This window comes from Scyliorhinus torazame, chromosome 20 (genome assembly GCF_047496885.1).
Source record: "Scyliorhinus torazame isolate Kashiwa2021f chromosome 20, sScyTor2.1, whole genome shotgun sequence".
Lineage (NCBI taxonomy): Eukaryota > Metazoa > Chordata > Chondrichthyes > Carcharhiniformes > Scyliorhinidae > Scyliorhinus > Scyliorhinus torazame.
The window spans coordinates 31799045-31808627 of record NC_092726.1 but is presented as its reverse complement, the minus strand read 5'-3'; the positions used below and the strand labels follow the sequence as shown (position 1 = coordinate 31808627).

The following is a 9583-nucleotide window of genomic DNA, read 5'->3' as shown; positions in this document are numbered from 1 at the left end:
TAAAAGCTGATTGTCCCACTCTCTCAATGCAATTCTCCAAACGTGGGATAGGGTAAGAGCCCGTTCTTGTAACTGCATTAACCTTTCTATTGTCTACACACAACTGTTGGGTACCGTCTGGTATTGGTATCATCACTATGGGCCAGCTCCATTGGCTGCAACCCACTTCAATTATGCCATTTTAAAGCATAATCACCATCTCTTTGTTAACCTGTGCCAATTTTAAAGGATTAAGTCTACATGGATGTCGTTTGATTGGAACAGCATTTCCCACATCTACATCATGTATAGCCATTTTAGTACTTCCCAATTTATGTCCACAAACTTGCCCATGTGATAACTTTCAGGTCAGTCCGTTTTTCCTCTGGAAGGTAACTCTACAATTTATCACAATTTTTAAGAACATCCCCGTTTTCCAATTTAATTTGAGGTGTGTCAAATTCACAGTCATCTGGATTTGGTTGGTCATTTTGAGTTAGAATCAATAAAACCTTTTTCTCTCCTTCCCTTTCCAAGCACCTTTTAAGCATAGTCACATGACACACTCGGTGAGTCTTCCTTTTATCTGGTGTTGTTACCACGTAATTCATTTCACTTAATTTCCTTTCAATCTGATATGGTCCACAAAACCTAGCTTTTAAAAGATCACCTCCCACTTGGAACAATACTAAAGCTTGATCTCCACAGGTGAAACTACAAACTTTGGATTTCTTGTCCGCTACCCGTTTCATCGCATTTTGTGCAACTTTTAAATGTTGTCTAGGCAATTGACCTTCTCTATTTAATAGTTCCCTAAAATTTGACACGTAATCCAATAATGTAATTTCTGATTACCCACTCACCAATTTTTCCTTACTCAATTTAAGTGACCCTCGTACCTCATGACGAAAGGTTAGTTCAAAAGACTAAATTTGGTTGACTCAGTAGGTGCATCCATAATTGCAAACAGTACGAATGGAATTTCTTTATCACAATCCTCTCAATAATCGTGACACTAAGCCCTCAACACTGTCTTTAATTTCTGACATCACCTTTCTAATACTCCCTGCGATTCTGGGTGGTACGCAGTTGATTTAAATTGTTTTATTCCTAAACTATCCATAACTTCTTTGAATAATCAGGAGGTAAAATTTGACCCTTGATCCGGTTGTATTTCTGTGGGTCGTCTATTGCTAGTAAATAATTTAAGTAATTCTTCCAGAATCTTTTTAGCTGTAATGTTACTGGATGGCCTCCGTAAACCTAGTAGACACCTCCATTATCGCCTAAAGATATTGATTCCAACATTTTGTTTTAGGAAGTTGTCCTACGCAATCAATTAGGACCCTTGGAAAAGGTTCCTCAAATGCTGCAACGGGTATTAAGGGCGCTGCTTTTATCACTGCTTGAGGTTTCCCTATCATTTGACATGTGTGACATGACTGACAACATTTAATTACATCTTTCTGGCGTACAGGCCAATAAAATTGTTTTTGTATTTTAGCTTAAGTTTTCCTTATTCCCAAATGACCTCCCACTGGAACCTCATGTGAAAATCGCAACACCTCCTTTCCATACCCAACGGCAATACTACTTGATGAACTTCTGCCCACTTTTCATCCGCCTGCATATGTAAAGGTCTCCATTTTCTCATCAAGCCATTACTTTTACGGTAATAACACTCTGTTATACACTCTTCCGTGTATGTTTCTGATACATCCGTTTTATTTCTACACCTTTCAGTTGTAACTCTGCCAATTTTCCTGAACTAAAAATATCCGCCTCATCCTCCACCTTTGTCAACCATCTGATCAAAAATCCTTTCTGATAATTGCACTTCAACTTCATCTTCACTCTCTGAATTCCCCTCCTGTCTTAACCTGTGACTTTGCGACCTTGTAACTACAGAATCCGGAAAAATACTTTAACACTTCAGTTGTCTGATTTTCCACTGGATTATCAACCACCGTGGGCATCACTCCCACCTGCGAATCAGCTATATCATTACCCAAGATAAACTGTATTCCTGGACAAGATAGTTTCTCTATTACTCCTACTACCACCTCACACCTCTTCACTGGACTTTCCAACCTTACCTTATATAATTGAACACTACTCCTCTCACCCTGAATTCCACATATTACCATCTTTTCTGGCAGCATTCTTCCCAAACTACATCACTCCTCATCTCCTACCATTAAAGATTGATTAGCTCCCGTATCTCTTAAATTGTGACTTCTTTACCTACTCCTCATGATACACATGAGTAACCTTTACCAACACAAGTAAATTCTTTAAAGAGATCTGGCACCATTTGATCAATTACCTCTTGATCAGGTGTACAATCTTTTGCACCTCCTTCGCTTCATTTGGGCTTTCCTTTACCACTTTGACTACCCCCACTGTCTTATCCTGTTTTGCCACATCAGCCTTCCCAGCGCTTTTCTTCAAGCACCAACACTGTGACTTTACATGGCCTAGTTTATTACAGTGAAAACATTTGAACCTTTTCATGTCTCTTCCACCCTCCTGGATTTTTACTCTGAGGTACACTTTCCTTATTATATCCCATCACATCACCTTTACTTTTACCACTTGAGTATTTCTCATGTCCCCAGTTTCTATCCCTCACAGGCTGAAACTGATGTCGGAAACCAAGCTTTGATTTATGAACTAATTCATAATCATCTGCCATTTTGCTGCTAATCTCGCAATTTTAACCCTCTATTCTTGCACATGAGTGCATACTGCATCAGGAATTCAATGTTAAACTTCTCCAAAAGTATAATTTCTCTGAGAGCTTTGTACGTTTGGTCTATTTTCAAATCCCTTACCACCTATCAAAATTAATTTGTTTGAGCCTTTCAAACTCCATGTATGTATGACCAAATTCTTTCTTTAATTTTCTAAACCTTTGTCAGTGAGCTTCGTGCCCGAGTTCATATGCACCTAAGATGGATTTTGTCACCTCCTCATACGTCCCAGATACCTCCTGCGGTAGTGATGCAAACACTTCACTGGCTCTACCTTCCAGCTTTGTTTGAATCAGTAATACCCACAAGTCCTGTGGCCATTTTATTTGTTTAGCCACCTTCTCAAATTAAATGAAAAAGGCTTCTACCTCCTTCTCGTCAAACCTTGGCAAAGCTTGGACATATTTAAAAAAAATTCCACCAAGCCTTCAACTTTGACGCTCTTTCTCACTATCCTCATCACTACCATCCAACTGTACGTTTCCCTTTGCGCCTACCAATTTTAACTGACTGTCATGTTTCATGGCTATTTTCTGAAGTTCAAACTCTCTCTCTTTATTTTTTTTTACCCTGATCTGTATCTCCCTTTCTCTTTCTCTTTGTTCTGCTGGGGCTATTCTTCCTTTTCTACTTTCTTCTCTCACCTTTTCTATTTCTTCTCTCTCTCTCATTCATTTCCGTCTCTCTCCCTTTCTTATTCCTCTCTATCTCTTTCTTTCTCCCTTTCTTTTTCCTACAGCAAACTAAAGGCATTTAACCAGTGCCCTACAGTAAATCAAATGTACAGAAACAGTGCCCCAGAATAAATCCAAAGTATTTAAACAGTGCACTGCAGTAAATCAAATATAATTAAATAGCGCACAACAGTCCATCAATTGTATTTAAACAGTGCCCTCGAGTCAATTAAATGCATTTCAACAGAGCCCGACTGTAAATCAAATGCATTTAAACAGTGCCCCAAGTTAAATCAAATGCATTTAAACAATGCCCTACAGTAAACCAAACGTTTTTGAACAGTGCTTTATAGTAAATCAAATGCAATTAAATAATGCCCTACAGTAAATGAAATGCATTGAAACAGTGACACAGTAAATCAAATGTATTTAAACAGGCGCTGCAATAAATCAAATGCGTTTAAACAGTGCCCTACAGGAAACTAAATGCATTTAAAAAGTGCCCTGAAGTAAATCAAATGCATTCAAACAGTGCCCTACAGTGAGCCAAATATATTTGAATTATGATTTATAGTAAATTAATTGCATTTAAACAGTGTCTGACAGTTAATCAAAAGTATTTAAATTTGTGCCCTAGAATAAATTAAATGCGTTTCCACAGTGTCCGACAGGAAATCAAACGCATTGAAACAATGCCCTACAGTAAATCAAGTGCATTTAAACAGTGCCCGACAGCAAACTAAAGGCATTTAAACAGTGCCCTGCAGTAAATCAAATGCATTTAAACTGCCCGACAGTAAATCAAATGTATTTAAACAGTGCCCCAGAATACATCCAAAGTATTTAAACAGTGTACTGCAGTACACCAAATATAATTAAATAGCGCACAACAGTCCATCAAATGTATTTAAACAGTGCCCTCGAGTCAATTAAATGCATTTAAACAGTGCCCTACAGTAAATCAAATGCATTTGAACAGTGGCCTAAAATAAATCAATTATATCTAAACGGTGCCAAATGTATTTAAACAGTTTTTTATAGTAAATTAAATGCATTTAAACAGTGCCGACGATAAATCAAATGTATTTAAACAGTGCCCCGACAGTCAATCAAATGCGTTTAAACACTGCTGTTGGCCACCTCCAAGCTGGTCGTCCTGGGTGGTGACTTCAACTGCATCATCGATGCGGCTGGACGATCCAGCAAAGCCGACAGCAAACTAGACGCTACGTCCAGACTCCTGATGGAAACGGTAAAAGACACCAAGCTGCTCGACGTCTGCAGCAACCCTGCAGACGGTGCGCAGCGTAGATACACATGGTCACGGCCAGACGGGTCCGTCCGCTCCCGAGCTTTCACGGTCAGGTCCACCGACATAACGCCGGTGTTCTTCTCTGACCACTGCCTCCTACTGGCCGACTGCCACCTGAAGGAAGACCAGGGGGTAGACAGGGGGACATGGAAGCTAAATGTAAAACTGCTGACCCCTGAGAACATCGAGGAACTCAGGAGGGATTACAAAGGTTGGAGAACCGTGAAATCCCTCTTTGAGGCCCCACATCTCTGGTGGGAAGCAATCAAGGGGAATATCAAGAGGTTTTTCATCCTCAAGGGCGTTCAAAAGGTGAGAGAAAGACGAGGGGTCATGTCCAGGCTCCAGAAAAGTATGCAAAATTTGCTCCAGCTGCAGTCGATGGGGGTGGATGTCAAGGAGGATCTCCAAGAGGTGAAGAGCCAGCGACCCTCGATCTACACCTCGGAGGCCCCCAAGGCTATCTTCCGTTCCAGAGTCCGCTCCGTGGAGCAGGATGAAAAGTGCTCACGCTTCTTCTTCCAAAAGGTGCACAGAGAGACCCCTGTAATCAGCAGCCTGAAGGAAGAAGATGGCTCTGTAAAGTCATCGCAGTCTGACATCCTGAGGATCAGCCAATCCTTCTATGCCGGACTGTATGACCTGAACCCAACAGATAGCACTCTTTCCCAGACCTTCCTGTCGACTATCACGGAGGTCTTAGGCGACAGCGAGCTGGAAAACCTGGACAAGCCGCTAACTCTGGATGAGCTGACAAAGGCCGTCAAGTCCTTCGAGACGAGTAAGACTCCCGGAAGCGACGGCTTACCGGTTGAGTTGTATTAGGCTCTGTGGGACTGGATGGGCCCAGACCTGCTGGAAGTGTACGAGAGTATGCTTCTGGAAGGCAGCATGTCAGAGTCCATGAGGAAAGGCATCATCACCCTCATCTACAAGCAGAAGGGGGAAAGGGAAGAAATTCGAAATTGGCGACCCATTTCACTGTTGAATGTGGATTACAAAATTCTAGCCAAGGTCATCGCCAATCGGGTCAAGTCTGCTCTGGCGTCGGTGATCCACCCTGACCAGACCTGTGCTGTTCCCGGCAGGACGATCTCTGAGAGCCTCGAGCTACTCAGGGATACGATAGCCTATGTGCAGGACAGGAAGGTGGTCACATGCCTCATCAGCCTTGACCAGGAGAGGACTTTTGACAGAATATCGCACACCTACATGATGGATGTGCTCTCCAAAATGGGGTTTGGGGAGGGAATTCGCAATTGGATCAAACTGCTCTACACAAACATCTATAGCGCAGTCTCAATCATTGGGTGGGAATCAGAAAAGTTCCAGATCAAATCCAGAGTCAGGCAGGTCTGCCCTCTCTCCTCTGCCCTGTTTGTGTGCTGCATAGAACCTTTTGCCGAGTCCATCAGGAAGGTTCCGGATATAAGAGGAGTGACGATCCCAGGCAGTGGAGGCATGCAAGCTAAGGCCTCCCTGTCATTGGACGACGTCACAGTCTTCTGCTCGGATCCTGCGTCTGCACGCAGGCTCTTGAATGCCTGCAACCAGTTTGAACTGGCCTCGGGAGCCAAGGTAAACAGTGGCAAGAGCGAGGCCATGTTCTTTGGGAACTGGGCCGACCGGTCCTTTGTCCAATTCACTGTCAGTTGAGATTACCAGGGGATATGGTTCGGAGCTGCTGGGGCATGCACCAAAAACTGGGAGGAGCGCTTAGCCAAGGTAAGACAGAAACTGGGCTGGTGGGAGCAACGCTCCCTCTCCATTGCGGGCAAAACCCTGGTCATCAGGTGTGAGGTACTCTCGGTGTTACTGAACGTGGCGCAGGTCTGGCCCGTAACCCGACCATACGCCACAGCAGTCACCCGGGCCATCTTCAAATTTATCTGGAGATCCAAGATGGAACGTGTCCGAAGGAAGGAAATGGCTCTGTAAAGTCATCACAGTCTGACATCCTGAGGATCAGCCAATCCCTTTTTTGCCGGACTGTATGTCCTGAAGCCAACAGATAGCACTGTTTCCCAGACCTTCCTGTCGACTATCACGGAGGTCTTAGGCGACAGCGAGCTGGAAAACCTGGACAAACCCCTAACTCTGGACGAGCTGACAAAGCCCATCAAGTCCTTCGAGACGAGTAAGACTCCCGGAAACCTCTGGAGATGGGAGGGTGGAACTTACCCAACGCCTCCCTCATCCTGTTGGCCACCTTTGTGTCCAGCTGCATCGAGCTGTGCGTGGACCCCAAATATGCAAACACCAAGTGTCACTACATACTGAGGTTCTACCTGTCCCCGGTGTTACGAAGGATGGGCCTGGCCTCAGTGCCGCGGAACGCTCCAAATAGTTGGACCGTTCCGTACTACCTGTCCTTCGTGGAAAGGTTTTCGAAGAAAAACACCTTTGACCACAAGGCAATGAAGCAGTGTTCAGCACGTAATGTCCTCGAGGCCGTCAGGGAAAAGGAGAACGTGGAGGACGTTGGATGGTTCGCTGAGCAGACTGCCAGAGTCATCTGGCAGAACGCCTCATCACCAGAACTTTCAAACAAGCACCAAGACCTAGCTTGGCTGGTGGTGAGAAGGGCCCTCCCTGTCAGATTCTTCATGCATACCGGAGGGCTCTGCGCCAATGTACGCTGCCCTCGGAGTGGCTGTGGGGGAAAGGAGGCGGTCACACACCTCCTTGTGGAATGTGCCTTTGCAAAGAAGGTCTGGAGAGAGATGCAGTGGTATTTGTCAATGTTTATCCCGTGCAGCTCTGTGACACAGGACTCTGTGCTCTACGGACTGTTTCCAGGGACACACACCGAGACAAATATCAACTGCTGCTGGAAGGTCATCAACTCGGTAAAAGACGCTCTTTGGTCTGCCCGAAACTTGCTGATCTTCCAGTGCAAAGAATTGTCCTCGACCGAGTGTTGCAGACTGGCACATTCCAAGGTCCAGGACTACGTGCTGAGGAACGCACTCAAACTTGGGCAGCTGCCGCCAAGGCGCAATGGGGAATGAACACTGTGTAAGGTCTTTCCAGCAAATGTACACCGAGGGGCGGGTCAGTGTCAACCCCCCCCCCCCCCCCCTCGGTCTGGGCCACCAACACTCCAATGTATAAAACAAACATGACAATGTTAATATTTAAGAAGGAATTGTAATGTAAAGAGTGATATGTGTATAATAAGATCAAAATTGAGTGGAAGAAAGTCAAGGCAATGTGTAGCTCTGACGGAAATGTATAGTCAAGACAATTCGAAATGCTCTGTAATGCTTATGATAAATTTTAATAATAAAGTATATTTTTTTGAATAACATTTTTTTTTAAAGTCTGTTCTTATCAGTTTAATATCTGCTGTGTCCTCTATCTGGGGACCGAATATTAAATTGATTATTAAGACTCGGAGATGGTTCAGGGGCTTGTTCCTACCACTCCACGCATCGACCTGGTCTTGCCATGCTTACGGGAATGGTGCCTTCACCCCGCTTTGGGGAGCAAAAGGTGCGAAGGCAGAAAATGGCTCAAAACCTGCCTTCCCCTTTTCTGTCTTGTCTAGTTATCTCATCCTGACCAATTTAAGGCCTTTCAGGCTCCAAAGCATTGCTAGCTTTTCTGCTGGCAGGAGCTTCGTGCACGAATGTTGCGAGCCGATGGACTCGCGGACTTTCGGCAGCCAGGCTCCGTTTTCAGCTGATATGCGCACAGATTTCCTGCTGCTTTTTACAGGCCACTCACCCTCACCCTCGGATGCCGACTTACCTTCTCCTCACTTCAGTTACCACATCCCTTCATCCTGCACAACAGAGAAGTGTGGCGACAGACTGAACGGCATCCTGATTTGGATGTAGGTGTACCTTCACGGTGTCTCTTTTCGTTCTCCTGACTCCACGACCAACACGCCTGGGTGGAGCTCAGGGGGACTAGACATTGCCCCCTGTTGGGTTCCGCCAGTACTTGCTGCTTGCACGGATTGCCCTTTGTTCGGCAAAGGTGGAGGTTTCTTCGACTCCCTGCGTTGGGTGTCACTGGGCCTTCACACCGTCTCCTTTCCTTCTGGTTACGATAGTGGAAGGCGTGCTAGACGATTTCTCCCTGTTGTGTTTTTCTGGTTTTGCATGCACAGACTCCACAGTGCTCGGCCAAGCCGGAGATCTCTTTACCAACCATGACCGTAGACTAAACGTTCCAAAGCACAGTCGAGCGCAGCAAGGTGCACCTGAATGTTAGTGGGCGAGGAGGACAAGAGCCATAGCCGGGAAATATGGGCTATCGCTTCTCGGCCTTTTGGCTATGATCAACAGTATATTGGATCAAGAGCAGCTGAGGGTTGTGATGTGGATTGGAGAACACAGAGGGATTTAAGTGGTCAAAGAGGAAACGTTTGGAGGTCGGCTGCTATTGTTGGATCTACATGCTGGGCTAAGCCTCTGGTTTAGGCCTAATGCCGATACAGTTTAGACTCAACGTATGAGCTATGGCTGCAACTGCATCCCGACCACCAGGCTGCGGAGTGCGAAACACTGTCCGAATCACAGCAAAGAAGGCGGAAGGGGAGTCACCTGTAGACCGAAACTTCTTCGTGAAGCGGGTGCTGCTCGAGCGCTGCGGGTTTCAAGCAACAGATATCTTCTGCTTGCAAAACCTCCTCAACAATGGATATTTTGATGTCACCTTCAAGAGTGTTGCAGCGTGCATCAAATTCTTGAACGTGTTCAAAGATAAGGGCAACCAAAGTCCCCTGTTTATCCTGACTGCGGAGCCTCTGTTTACTCTACCGGCACAACGAAATCGGGTTGTTACACTGCACACGTACAAGCCCCACGTCCCCGTGTCTGATGTGCTCAGTTTCCTCGCCAGGTACGCTGAGCTGA

At 45.2% G+C, this 9583-nt stretch overlaps 1 non-coding gene across 1 annotated transcript; it reads left to right on the top strand.

The window, feature by feature from the left end:
• The first annotated feature begins 8010 nt into the window (after positions 1-8010).
• Positions 8011-8194, top strand: LOC140397408 (U2 spliceosomal RNA). Its single transcript, XR_011936858.1, has one exon. It is a non-coding gene; the product is annotated as a U2 spliceosomal RNA (small nuclear RNA).
• Positions 8195-9583: the final 1389 nt, after the last annotated feature.